This window comes from Bubalus bubalis, chromosome 2, assembly GCF_019923935.1.
Source record: "Bubalus bubalis isolate 160015118507 breed Murrah chromosome 2, NDDB_SH_1, whole genome shotgun sequence".
NCBI classification, from domain to species: Eukaryota; Metazoa; Chordata; class Mammalia; order Artiodactyla; family Bovidae; genus Bubalus; species Bubalus bubalis.
This window is the reverse complement of record NC_059158.1, coordinates 161,068,745-161,083,576: the sequence shown is the minus strand read 5'-3', so window position 1 is coordinate 161,083,576 and position 14,832 is coordinate 161,068,745. Positions and strand designations below refer to the sequence as shown.

At 40.9% G+C, this 14,832-nt stretch overlaps 1 pseudogene; it reads right to left on the bottom strand.

Moving 5' to 3' along the window:
* Window positions 1–5,827: 5,827 nt before the first annotated feature.
* Window positions 5,828–13,573, bottom strand: LOC112578836 (annotated as a pseudogene).
* Window positions 13,574–14,832: the final 1,259 nt, after the last annotated feature.

The following is a 14,832-nucleotide window of genomic DNA, read 5'->3' as shown; positions in this document are numbered from 1 at the left end:
TGCGACCCCATGAATCGCAGCACGCCAGGCCTCCCTGTCCATCACCAACTCCTGGAGTTCATTCAGACTCAAGTCCATCGAGTCAGTGTTGCCATCCAGCCATCTCATCCTCTGTCGTCCCCTTCTCCTCCTGCCCCCGATCCCTCCCAGCATCAGAGTCTTTTCCAATGAGTCAACTCTTCGCATGGGGTGGCCAAAGTACTGGAGTTTCAGCTTCAGCATCATTCCCTCCAAAGAAATCCCAGGGCTGATCTCCTTCAGAATGGACTGGTTGGATCTCCTTGCAGTCCAAGGGACTCTCAAGAGTCTTCTCCAACACCACAGTTCAAAAGCATCAATTCTTTGGCGCTCAGCCTTCTTCACAGTCCAACTCTCACATCCATACATGACCACAGGAAAAACCATAGCCTTGATGAGACGGACCTTTGTTGGCAAAGTAATGTCTCTGCTTTTGAATATGCTATCTAGGTTGGTCATAACTTTCCTTCCAAGGAGTAAGCGTCTTTTAATTTCATGGCTGCAGTCACCATCTGCAGTGAGCTTAACATATTTGCTATATGACCCTTTACAGGAAGGAAAAAAAAAAAAAAAAAGTGTCACTTCCTGATCTAGAAAGAAGCAGTACTAACTTCCTGACTCCTGTCTCTGTAGAGTTTATGGTGAGGGCCACTTAACCCCTCCCCAATGATTCAGCCTCACCTAGTCTTCAGTCAAATAAATTTCATTGAAAAGCTTAGGTGTATCAGCATCAAGTTATCTTCATGACCTCAAATAGCTCCTCAAACACGACCTCAAACATGACTTCAGCAGACCTTATTCTCCTCAACTCTAATAGTTGGCATCTGTCCATTTTCTGTAAATAAGTTGCTACTTTGTATTCTAATTTAGATGAGTCTGAAATATTAAAATTTACCCCTCCTACTCCTATCTCAGTCTTCCGGATACCAGCCACCTATCTGAAATCAACTAAGTCATCTATCACAATTTTAGTGGCTACAACAGCTGTTGCATGTAAAATCACCTCAAAACTCATGGCTTCAAACAACAGTCATTGTTAGAACTCTCACATCCCTCTGACAGCTCCTTTGGGCTGGGTCTAGCCATGGATCTTTAGGTCAGTCAGGGACTCCACTTCAGGATAAATTTGGCTAGAACTGATCAACTGAGCAGCTTTGCTCCACAGTTCTCTCATTCTCCTCTTAGGATCAGTGGGCTAGTCTTGACGTGGCCTTGGTCTCTTAATGGCCTAAATACAAGAGAACAAACTCAACCACATAAGTGCTTTTCAAGCCTCTCCTTTCTTATATTTGTAACAACCCATTGCCCAAAGCAAGCCACAGGGCCAAACTAGAGTCAAAGAGCAGGAACAAAGCTCCGTTCACATAAGATGGTCTCCAACATTACTTGGCAAAGTGCATGGATAAAGACCACCAGTATGGTCTAGAGTATGGGCTATCTGTCCAATATCTCCTTCAGATATCACCTGTCATCATCTAATATCTGTTTCAGAGCTGAACAAAACCACCTGTATATTACAACATAGTACTTTTCCTAGGTACTAATTGCTGGGTGCCATACCAGATATTTTTATTCCTAATCCCAAGTCACGCATGAGACATGGAGAAAGAGAAAATTACATCTTAACCCAAATTCTACCACTAGCAACGACCTTCCTGAAATTTGTTGCTTTGTCACTAAATTGTGTCCAACTCTTTTGTAACCCTATGGACTGTAGCCCACCAGACTCCTCTGTCCCTGGGATTTCCCAAGCAAGAATACTGACGTGGCTTGCTATTTCCTTCTTCAGGGGATCTTCCTGACCTGGGGATCAAAACCTCATCTCCTGCATTAGCAAGGGGATTCTTTACCACTGAGCCAAATACACAAAACATTTGGAAGGTGCTCTTCTAAGTGAAGCTCACTTGCCCATCCTTATCTCATAGGACATATAATTGGAATGATGGTAAGCCATCAGACTGAGTTGGTGGCTCAGTGCATGCAGTTAGCAACAGTTACTTTTTTTTTACTTCATATTTTGAAATAATTGTGGATTCACATGCAGTTTTATCACAGAAAGATACTTTATACCCTTCATCCAGTTTCCCCAATCGTAATGTCTTCAAAATCTATAGTATAATATCCCAACTAGGATGTCAACATTGATAACATCCATCAAATTTATTCATATTTTACCACTTCTTCATGCTAAGTGTGTATGTGTAGTCTTATACATTTTTTATCATGTGTAGATTTGTATAATCATCACCACAGTCGATATGACAAGATACAGAATACTTCTATCAAGCATCTATTTTTAACCTAAGTCTAAGAACAGTGAATTCTGTAAAAGAGCTCAGAACCAACCTCAGTGAAGTTTTTTTTTTTTAACAGTCTCAACATTTGGTTCATGTCACACAGACATAGCCTCTGTCAGACACAGGATATTTGTCTCTTTTTTAAACAGGTAATTGCCTGTTAAATGAGTCACATAACTACTCCCCTCTCAAATGACCATGGAGTGCTTATACAATGTGTATCTCCTTACAAATCTAATAAGAGCTGTGTAAAATGAATTAGAAAGTGTTTCACTGAAATGCTATCTCAAGGAAACCCAGCCTCAGCCCATTAGATTTGAAGCTGTGAAAGAATCTGAAACACATTGATGAGTGAGCCCCATTTAGATATTTGCAAAAATGAGATGGCTTCAGTTTTCCTGTTGCTGATCTCATCAGAAATGATTCTTTGGCCATGCTAGTTGTCTTGGCTCTGAAACCCTGATTAGTGAATAACTATAACAAATGACTTGGGTCTCCAATTCTTATAGACATTTTATAAATGGAAGATTTGTCAATGATTGTGATGAGAATGAAATTTCATGGTACTCATTACCAGAGAGGGGGCTAGGTTTCTTTCCCCAGACTCCACGGCTAACTTTTGTGAGCAAAGATTCCAGGAAACTGTGGTCCTGACAGGATGCATTTGTAGATTGTTGCTGGGACCCATTCAGCACACTGTGTTAGAACTTCAGGGGATGTACAATACCCACAACTCAGTACCATACAACCTGCTGTACAGAGGTCAATCACAGAACAGTCAGTAACACCAGAAGAGGATTCTTCTAGAGAAGGGGTTTACAATAGTTTTTAACATTAGAACTTTAGAATTTTTTCACATTAGAACAATATTTACAATATTTTAAACAAAGAATATATTAATGCATTCTTTAAAAATGTATTTTAAAAGCTGTACAAGGGCATAGTCTAAAGAGTCAAATACTTCTATAATGCTTAGCATAAAAATGGAAAGCTGACTTAGGAGTAAACCTTCTTGAGTTTGCTAAATCCCTGGTATCTAGTTTCTTCTTGCTGTTGTATTGCTCTTTACCCTCTTGTTCTGCATATTTTTTATGCCTTAAAAAGTACTTTTCTTATCATTTTAAAGTTCTGGGAAGAAGCAGAAAAATAATTATATGTACTCTGCCACGATTTACCAGAAAGTCAATGTAATCTTATTTTGAATCTCGAAATCCTGAAGAATTCCTCTGTGTTAGGTACCTATCTCATCCCTTCAGAATCCTCTTGAATCATTTCTCTCCAAAATTCTAAAGGCTCCTTGAAGCATCATTTGGAAAACCAACATTATAATCCAATCTCAGCATTTCATAGATGTGGACACTAAGTTAAGTAAAGTAATTGCCTGAGACTGCATACAGGGTTGTAGGCAGATTTAAAGCCATGACCCACATCCCCTTCCTCCTGGATAGGTCCACTTTTTATTATATCATATTGCTTTTCTTTAAATCAAGAAATAATGAAACTTCTCCAGATGGTATGATACTGGTCTCTTCCATCTATTGGGTCATCATTTATTCTCCCATTAAATAATTTGAACACTTGCTCTGTACTAGGTATTGTGCTTGACACAGAAGATAAAATAGTAAATATAATAAATGTAAACAAGCTTGAGCCTTCCCTTGTAGCTCAGCTGGTAAAGAATTCACCTGCAATGCGGGAGACCTGGGTTCGAGTCCTGGGTTGGGAAGATCCCCTGGAGAAAGGAAAGTTTACCCACTCCAGTATTCTGGCTTGGAGAATTCCATGGACTGTATAGTCCATGGGGTCACAAAGAGTCGGACATTACTGAATGACTTTTACAGACAAGCTTGACCCCTGCCTTCCTGGGGTCCACATATGAGGATGCAGAAGTCTTTTTCTGGCAATTTTCAGGCCAAATTTGGGAAGCATATGTGACTTATTTGACCTGACCATTCTTTTATAATGTATGAATTCATTGCTAGTATTTAAAATTCAAGGGTATTGTATTAAAGGCAATCTGGCAGTCTGGCTTCTCTTAAGGATTATAGTTTTGGAAAGACTAAGCCTTTAGATCACCTAACATCAGTAACCTGGAGTGAAATATAGCAGCCTTTTTTTTCTAGGCATGTGCCTTTGTGCAGCCCAGTCCCCACCAATCCATTTTCCTCCTCTTTTACCATCTGAGCCATCAGGGAAGCCCTCTTTGATATTACCTGTCCTAATCTTGTAAAAGGGCTTCCCAGGTGATGTGGTGGTAAAGAATCCACTTGTCAATGCAGAGACAGATGTAAGTTTGATCCCTGGGCCCAGGAAGATTCCCTAGAGTAAGAAGTGACTACTCACTCAAGTTTTCTTGCCTGGAAAATCCCATGGACACAGGAGCCTGGTGGGCAAAGAGTAGGACACAACTTAGTGACTAAACAACAATACAACCCATGAATAGGCTTGAAAGGAGACAAAAATTGAGGATGAGAGAAACAGTATCTAGAATGGTATAGCAGACATACCAAGCAGCATATCTAATAAGAAAGTGTTTACTAAATGCATCAGGCTACTCGGTATCCTAAAATATGTTAATAATATATAAACAAGCGGTTTCTAATTGTGAAATTATCTTTCAAAACACAATAAGAACATTAGGAAAATCCCATTGATTTTATTGATCATTGCCAGCTAAATACTCAAATACTTCTTCAAATAACTCTTCTGGTTTATATGCAAATACAACAAAATGGAAGCTTGTTTTCTAAGTAGCTTGGCAAAATGATGCATGTATCTAGAAATGAAAATAAGAGTTTATTTAGATGAAACACAGACTCAGTAAACATCTAGTGAATCGTTCCTTGATATTAATTAAGATGAATTTGTGCGTTATCACTAGTATGTAACAATTCTTATTAGAATTGGTTTATTTTTATTTTTATATTTTATAAGGTCAGATTTCTCAGGCATTTTAAAGATTGAGGACGATTTGGTTAATTGTTGCTTTGAAATGTAAATATTATTCTCTGCTTTTACACTTTGAGCATTTAAATTGTGAGGCCTCATATAGAGACAATTGCTTATCCCATTATGGGCTTAATTTTTAAATATTGAAATCTGCCCTCATTGCAGTTTATCCTTTTAATCCTTCTTTTCATTATTTCCAGAGCATAGCTGCTGCTGCTGCTAAGTCGCTTCAGTTGTGTCCGACTCTGTGCATCCCCATAGACGGCAGCCCTCCAGGCTCCCCCGTCCCTGGGATTCTCCAGGCAAGAACACTGGAGTGGGTTGCCATTTCCTTTTCCAATGCATGAAAGTGAAAAGTGAAAGTGAAGTCGCTCAGTCAGGTCCAACTCTTAGCGACCCCATGGACTGCAGCCTACTCTGTCCATGGGATTTTCCAGGCAAGAGTACTGGGGTGGGGTGCCATTGCCTTCTCCAGACACTTTTCCTAGGAACTTGTTTTCGCAAGTGAAGATAAATCCTTTGTTTTACAAAACAAGAGTCTGTCGTGTGTTGTGTGTGCTGTTTCAGGCAACAAATTGCCTTTGTACCGTATTTCTGGTCTCTTTCCATATAGCTTGCTGAAAAATCCTTTCCACTTGGGTAGGAAAGCCATGACTTTCTTCCTCCAGGGCATTGATGGTTCGTAGCACAAAGGGAGTCCTCTCTCAGGGCAGGGGTTTGTTCAGGGGCTGCATGGGGATGACGGAGTTGTACTTGCGCTGTCTGTAGCGGAGTTCATGAGGGACGAATAGAACTGGAACTTACACCAGGTGTCCCTTAAGAAGTTTTCAGTCAACAGTAAGATAGTCCAGGCAGACCCGTTGATAGCATCATCTAAGTTCTGTAAATGCTGTCTGCCACATGGCATCTCGGCAAAGATGATTCCAGGCTTGATGCCGAAGTCATTTTCCAGCAGGCATAGCAAAGAACTGTAAATGATTCTGCTGCTGCTAAGTCGCTTCAGTCGTGTCTGACTCTGTGTGACCCCAGAGACAGCAGCCCACCAGGCTCCCCTGTACCGTATTTCTGGTCTCTTTCCATATAGCTTGCTGAAAATCTTGTCTGGGATTCTCCAGACAAGAACATTGGAGTGGCTTGCCATTTCCTTCTCTAATGATTCTAAATCAACCTAAATTCATAAAGTCCATAATCATAATATACCTTATTCTACCTCTCCACCGAGGTAGCTACAGAGAAATATCGTGAGGGTCTATTCATGGATTCATGCAAGTTTTTATAGTGATATCTGCATTTAACAGTTCATCAAGTTCACACTGACATCTCATTTAATGATGTCTCACAACAAACAGAACAAACAAAGCAAAACAAAACTACCAAGCTGTAATATAAATATTTGCTTTACAAATACAAAATTAAATTTCACAGGAACAAATGACTTATTTAAAGTTCAGCTGCTGACTCTGACTTGGGCTCTTAACTTTCTTTGTTAAATAAGTGCTCAACGTGTAGCCATCCTGTAAGGTTGTTAAAAGGATAAAACAGGATAGCAGAGGAAAGGTTTAATATAAAAATTAGTACCTGGCAGGGGCTTCCTAAATGTTTATAAGTAGTAAATAGTAAAAGGATTTGAACTTGGCTATTCAAGTATTACATTTGATTATCTCTCCTGCTTCCTATCCTTTGATGTTGCAAATGTGTTATAGAATATGGGAGTGTGTTTAAATTGAACATGACCCAAAATTGTAGTCACTCATGCCTTGCAGTTTACTGAGTTTTCCAGGGAACTAATGGTTATAGATCAAACCCACAGGAGCTTTTATGCATGTAATTTGTTTTACTTCAGGAAAGTTATCCACATATGTGTTCATTTACAACAAGGTATGAAATAATAAAATATAAACTTCCAGACTATATATGGTCATCTTACCAAAATCCTTTGCTTGTTTAAATCCCTTCAATACTATTTCTACCCAGTGCTCATACATTTTGTTCAATTCAGTTCAGCTCAGTCTTGTCCAACTCTTTACAACCTCATGAACCGCAGAATGCCAGGATTCCCTGTCCATCACCAAATCCTGAAGTTCACACAAACCATGTCCATTGAGTCGGTGATGCCAGCCAGCCATCTCATCCTCTGTCATCCCCTTCTCCTCCTGTCCCCAATCCCTCCTAGCATCAGGGTCCTTTTAAATGAGTCAGCTCTTCACATCAGGTGACCAAAGTATTGGAGTTTCAGCTTCAACATCAGTCCTTCCAATGAACACCCAGGACTGATCTTTAGGATGGACCGATTGGATCTCCTTGCAGTCCAAGGGACTCTCAAGAGTCTTCTCCAACACCACAGTTCAAAAGCATCAATTCTTCTGTGCTCAGCTTCCTTTATAGTCCAACTCTCACATCCATACATGACTATTGGAAAAACCATAGCCTTGACTAGACGGACCTTTGTTGACAAAGTAATGTCTCCGCTTTTTACTATGCTGTCTAGGTTGGTCATAACTTTCCTTCCAAGGAGTAAGCGTCTTTTAATTTCATGGCTGCAATCACCATCCGCAGTGATTTTGGAGCCCAGAAAAATAAAGTCTGACACGGTTTCCACTGTTTCTCCATCTATTTCCCATGAAATGATGGGACCGGATGCCATGATCTTCGTTTTCTGAATGTTGAGCTTTAAGCCAACTTTTTCACTCTCCTCTTTCACTTTCATCAAGAGGCTTTTTAGTTCTTCTTTACTTTCTTCCATAAGGGTGGTGTTATCTGCATAACTGAGCTTATTGATATTTCTCCTGGCAATCTTGATTCCAGCTTGTGCTTCTTCAAGCCCAGCATTTCTCATGATGTACTCTGCATATAAGTTAAATAAGCAGGGTGACAATATACAGCCTTGATGTAATCTATTTCCTATTTGGAACCACTCTGTTGTTCCATATCCAGTTCTAACTGTTGCTTCCTGACGTGCATACAGGTTTCTCAAGAGGCAGGTCAGGTATTCCCTGATCTGGTCTGGTATTCCCATCTCCTTCAGAATTTTCCACAGTTGATTGTGATCCACACAGTCAAAGGCTTTGGCATAGTCAATAAAGCAGAAATAGATGTTTTTCTGGAACTCTCTTGCTTTTTCCATGATCCAGCGGATGTTAGCAATTTGATCTCTGGTTCCTCTGCCTTTCCTAAAACCAGCTTGAACATCAGGAAGTTCACGGTTCACATATTGCTGAAGCCTGGCTTGGAGAATTTTAAGCATTACTTTACTAGCATGTAAGATGAGTGCAATTGTGCGGTAGTTTGAGCATTCTTTGGCATTGCCTTTCTTTGGGATCGGAATGAAAACTGACCTTTTCCAGTCCTGTGGCCACTGCTGAGTGTTACAAATTTGCTGGCATATTGAGTGCAGCACTTTCACAGCATCATTTTTCAGGATTTGAAATAGGTCAACTGGAATTCCATCACCTCCACTAGCTTTGTTCGTAGTGATACTTTCTAAGGCCCACTTGACTTCACATTCCAGGATGTCTGGCTCTAGGTCAGTGATCACACCATCATGATATCTGGGTCATGAAAATCTTTTTTGTACATTTCTTCTGTGTATTCTTGCCACCTCTTCTTAATATCTTCTGCTTCTGTTAGGTCCCTACCATTTCTGTCCTTTATCGAGCCCATCTTTACATGAAATGTTCCCTTGGTATCTCTAATCTTCTTGAAGAGATCTCTAGTCTTTCCCATTCTGTTGTTTTTCTCTATTTCTTTGCATTGATCACTGAAGAAGGCTGTCTTATCTCTCCTTGCTATTCTTTGGAACTCTGCCTTCAGATGCTTATCTTTCCTTTTCTCCTTTGCTTTTCACTTCTCTTCTTTTCACAGCTATTTGTAAGGCCTCCCCAGACAGCCATTTTGCTTTTTTTGCATTTCTCTTCCATGGGGATGGTCTTGATCGCTGTCTCCTGTACAATGTCACGAACTTCCATCCATAGTTCATCAGGCACTGTGTCTCTCAGATCTAGTCCCTTAAAGCTATTTCTCACTTCCACTGTATAATCATAAGGGATTTGATTTAGGTCATACCTGAATTGTCTAGTGGTTTTCCCTACGTTCTTCAATTTAGGTCTGAATTTGGCAATAAGAAGTTCATGATCTGAGCCACAGTCAGCTCCCAGTCTTGTTTTTGCTGACTGTATAGAGCTTCTTCATCTTTGGCTGCAGAGAATATAATCAATCTGATTTCGGACCTCAGACATGTGGTAGCTGCTCTCTCTAGCTTCACTGCTCTACCTCAAATTTCCCTCCAAGATGTCATCCAGTCCTGTGGCTGCAATGTCATCTATAAACTGATGACAGTGTAACTGGCCATTCTCTCAAACTCCAGATTAGTCTCCAAGTTGCTCCTCTTGATATTTTTGCATCTTTTCCTCTTTTTAGTACATGTGTTCCTCCTCACTCATCCCTTTCTCTTCTCAACTGCAGAAAATACACAGCATAAAAGTTGAGAATTATGCTTTATTCAGCATGCAAACTGAGGACTTAAGCCTGGGAGATAGCCTGTCAGAGTTCTGAGATTCTGTTCTGAAGAAGTAAGGAGGAGCCAGGAAATGTAGTTTTTCCAACAAAACCCAGGGAGTCAGAACATCTAAAGATTGTTGTCAATTAAATAAAACCCAGACATCCCAGGTGGCACTAGTGGTACAGAACCCACCTACTAATGCAGGAGACATAAGAGACCTGGGTTCGTTCCCTGGGTCAGGCAGATCCCCTGGTTGTAGGCATGGCAACCCACTCCAGTAATCTTGCCTGAAGAATCCCATGTACAGATGAGCCCAGCAGGTTACAGTCCGTGGGATCGCACAGTGTCAGACATGACTGAAGAAACTTAGCATGCAAATAAAAACCAGACTGCTTAAGTTAATGAATTTAACATGTGTCTGTATGAAAACATGCAAGAATCTGGGCTCACTAAACTTATCTGTTTTTTATGCACCTTAACCATCTAGGGTCAGTACCCACCCCCCCTCCTTTTTTTTCCTATCCTGAATTCCCTCAGGGTACACAGTCAGTCAGGGTGGCTGCAGTAGCTGATGGCTTGATGGCCACAATATCTTTTGTTTGCTGACACAGCAGGGGACATTCTTCATCCACATTCTGCTCACTCAGAAGAGTCCCAGATCTTCATCTGCTTGTCATGCCATCTCTGCTCATCCAGAACAGCCCTCCAGGATCCTCATCTGCCATCCCATCTGACTGGACTTCTGCTCTACATCTCTCCTTTGACATCCATAATGATCCTTGCAGTCTCACATCTACCCTCTTTATTTCTGTGTCTGTGGCTCAGCTCTGCATGTATGCCTTTCTAGAACAGAAGTTCCAACTCCATCCTTCTAGCTTCTTTCATATCCCTCTGTTCCTCATTCAATATCAGCTTCCATTTTGTTCTTGAACCCAGGGGTTTTCAAGTTTGGACTCAGACCAGCAGCAGCAGCATCTGCTGGAAACTTGCTGGTAATGCAAATGCCTGTGCCCCACTGCAGAAAAACTGGGTCCCCAGCTCTGGGGGTGGGGCTCAGCCATCTGGGTTTGACAAGCCTCCCAGATTATTCTGATGCATGTTAAACTTTTAGACCCACTGTTCTCCAATCCACCTGTTCTCAGCCTTGGCTGACATTTGAATAACCTGAGGAAGTTTTTTAAAAATATCCATGTCTGGGCACCACCCCAATCCTATTAAAACAAGTTCTCTGGAGGTGGGGCCCAATTATATGCATTTTTATAAAAGCTCCCCTGGTAATTCTAATGTACAATCAGGGTTGACTTTAATCTGCCAAGATGTTTCCTGTTATTAGGCATTTACTTGGTCTATCTGTCTGAAAAGCTCTTCCCTGCTTCATGTGCTTTTGTAGTCTTCAGGTCAGAGCAAATTTATAACCTTCTCAGAGTGGTCTTCCCTGGCCATCCTTATTCCAAGAGCACGTTTTCCTTTCATTTTTCCTTAATCCTACTAATCTCTAATTGAAATTATTTTGCTTAATCATTCATTTTCTCAATGGCTCCACTAGAATATCAGCTCCTAGGAGAACAATGATTTATTTTCAAGGATGAATCCCCAACTCCGTGGAACAGGGCTGGGTTCCTGATAGGGACTTGGTAAATATTTATTGTATAAAAGAACAAACACCAGACAAACAAAACATGCTGTTTATTCCAAACTCTGTGCTTTTGCTGGATTGGTTTCTCTTGCCTAAAATTTTGTTCTACTTTCATTATCTTTTATCTTATGATTAGTAACATTTTCACAAAGGGCCAGAACATCTGTCTGAAGTCTTTATCCCCTCTCAGCTTTCTTTCCTGAAGTCACATTAAGATATTGTAACATCACTGAATGATTCACTTTTCTTTAAATGCACCATGAATATTTGCTTCTAATGGAAGTTCCGGAAGCACATAGACCAAGTTTTAGGTCTCTTTCGGCTTGTTCCCTGGTGTGGATGGGTTATGCTACTGGGTATGCACGAGTAGATACTTTCTGTGGTGAATTGACCTGAGAAAGGGAAAAGCTTTCAGTCAATAGTTTTAAAAGGCAAGGGGCCATTGAAAAGAGAGAGCAGGGAAAATAACACATACAGGAAAGAACACCTGGCTCAATACAGAGATTGAATTTTTATAACAAAACAAACAAGAGGGGCGGGGCGTCTAATGCATGTCTGAGTATTGGGAATGCTGTTTCCTGTTGCCCCTTCTTTCTAGTCCAGCATTTTGGAAGACCTAGGTCTGTATAGAAATCCTCTTCTGCCCCTTACTCATCCCTTCCCTTTCTGTCTTAAACTGCAGAGAACTCTGAAATCAGCACTCACATCAGGGAATGCTGGGAAGCCACGGGCAGCCTTTCATGGCAAGCAAGCTACTACAGAAACTCCTCTTTTATGATGTTACATTATCTATATAAGAGCAATCAAAGACATCAGCTGGAAATCCCCCAACACTGAGCAAGAACTGAGGGGCTCACACACCGCTTCTTGAAATGTCTTGCTGGGTGACCAGTAGGGTTCTTCAGCTTGAATTAACATGACAATCCTAAGAGATTGATCTGTTCCTCAGGAGGAGGGAATGCCTGCTGGCTTCAACTGGACAGAGACGGAAAGAGGACAAAACCCTCAGATGATGATCTAATATGTTGGAATTAGGATGCTTTCATCTTCCATTAGTCCAGGCAGAGTGTCTTCATTTTGTGTATCTGAGATTTCTTAATGAGCTAGAGATAGAATTATTTAGACATATTTCCTCTTAGACATATAGTTTTATGTTTGAAGATCTAGGTTGGCCCTTAACAAAACTGTTAGAGGTTTGGTAGCACTTTAACTCTTTTGACTTTGACCTTCTTTCTAGACTCTGAAAATTCAGGAGGTCCCTTAGTTCTCAAGATTCAAGAATCGGAGACATGTATTTTCATTATTTTCCCTCATCTGTATTCTTGCACTGACTATTCCCTTCTTCATTTATACTCCTCCATCCAAGGAATCAATATTCCCCATTGTTGCTGCTGCTGCTGCTGCTGCTAAGTTGCTTCAGTCGTGTCTGACTCTGTGAGACCCCATAGACGGCAGCCCACCAGACTTCCCCATCCCTGGGATTCTCCAGGCAAGAACACTGGAGTGGGTTGCCATTTCCTTCTCCAATGCATGAAAGTGAAAAGTGAAAGTGAAGTCGTGTCCGACTCTAGAGACCCCATGGACTGCAGCCTAGGAGGCTCCTCCATCCATGGGATTTTCCAGGCAAAAGTACTGGAGTGGGGTGCCATTCCACCTTGTTGCCTACTGGTTTTTGACATCCCTTTCCCCACTCACACCTGCCATCTTCTATAATCTCCCAAATTCCAGAACTTTCCTCTCATCACTTTCCTGGGTCAATTTCCTTTAAGCAAGAATATTTTCTTGAGTCAAGAAGACTCAGACACGACTGAGCACACACACAGGCAACTTGATAAACTAATTTGCACTCGGTTGCTGACCTAATGTGTTACTTTTACCAAGGAATGGATTTGCTTTTAAAAGATGTCAAACTCAATAACTCAGAGATTATAAATAGGAATTTCTAGCGGTATTTGGGGATTGGAAAAATGCAGGGAAGATTTGGGCAGTGGGTGAGGCAAACCATGTAGAGGTGGTCTCAGTCACCTCACAGGGGGCCACCTCGCAGAATATACTTTGTTAGCATAATCCAGTTTACCATGCTCCATGCACAGCACCAATGCATAATTCTTCATGGACTCCTGGAGCTAGAGTCATTGCCCCAAGCTTGGCATGCAATGTCTGAGGACTAGCCATAGTGCAGCAGGAAAATGAGAGATCTTTCTAGGTTCACAGAGAGGGAATTTATAAGAAAGGGAGAAAGAGAAAGAGAAACCAGTTTGAAGACCTATAATATATACTTAGTCTATGTTCTAGATGCAATTTAACAACAACAACAACAAAAAAAAACTATTGAAATAATTTATAGGGAATGCCTTCAGGCAGAGATCAGTTCATTTTAACATGTTTATTGAATGCCAATGCAAAATTCATAATAATTGTAATAATAAATGACTAAGCAGTGATGCTGAATTGGCACTTACTTTGTATCATGCAGGCTTCCCTGATAGCTCAGGTGGTAAAGAATCTGCCTGCAATGTAGGACACCCCGGTTCAATTCCTGGGTCTGAAAGATCTGCTGGAGAAGCGATAGGCCACTCACTCCAGTATTCTTTGGGCTTCCCTTGTGGCTCAGCTGGTAAATAATCTGCCTGCAATGTGGGAGACCTGGGTTCAATCCCTGGGTTGGGAAGATCCCCTGGAGAAGGGAAAAGCTACCCATTCTAGTATTCTCGCCTGGAGAATTCCATGGACTGTATAGTCCATGGGGTCCCAAAGAGTCAGACATGACTGAGTGACTTTCACTTTCACTTATATCATGCATTCCACTAAGCATTTTACATGGATTATTTCAGTTAGCAATTTTATTAGCTTTGTTGTTTGGTAGGTGGTGGTATGCTAGTTAGCTAATTCTCTAAGAAGAAAAAAAAAAGCTCTAGTTTGTAACATTTGCTGATTGTGGAAATAGTCCCAGCATGGATGATTTCAAGTCACCAACAGTTCACAAAATTTCTGAATATATAGAAACTGGCCCACAAAATTCCTAATTATAATAGTTGGCTCTCATCAAGAGTAGGAGTGGTTCCAACACACCACAGGTAGAAGCGACTTTTTAAAAATTGTATTTATATTATAGCTGACCTGGGCTTCTCAGGTGACACTACAGGTAAAGAACCCATCTGCCAATGCAGAAGATAGAAGATGCAGATTTGATCTGGATCAGGAAGATACCCTGGAGGAGAGCATGGCAACCCACTCTAGTATTCTTGTCTGGAGAATCTCATGGATAGAGGAGCCTGAAAGGCTACAGTCCATAGGCTTGCCAAGAGTTGGGCATGACTGAAGCAACTTAGCACACACATAGTCAATTTACAATGTTGTGTTATTTTCAGGTGTACAACAAAGTGATTCATTTATACATAAACATATACTTATTTCTTTTCAGATTCTTTTCC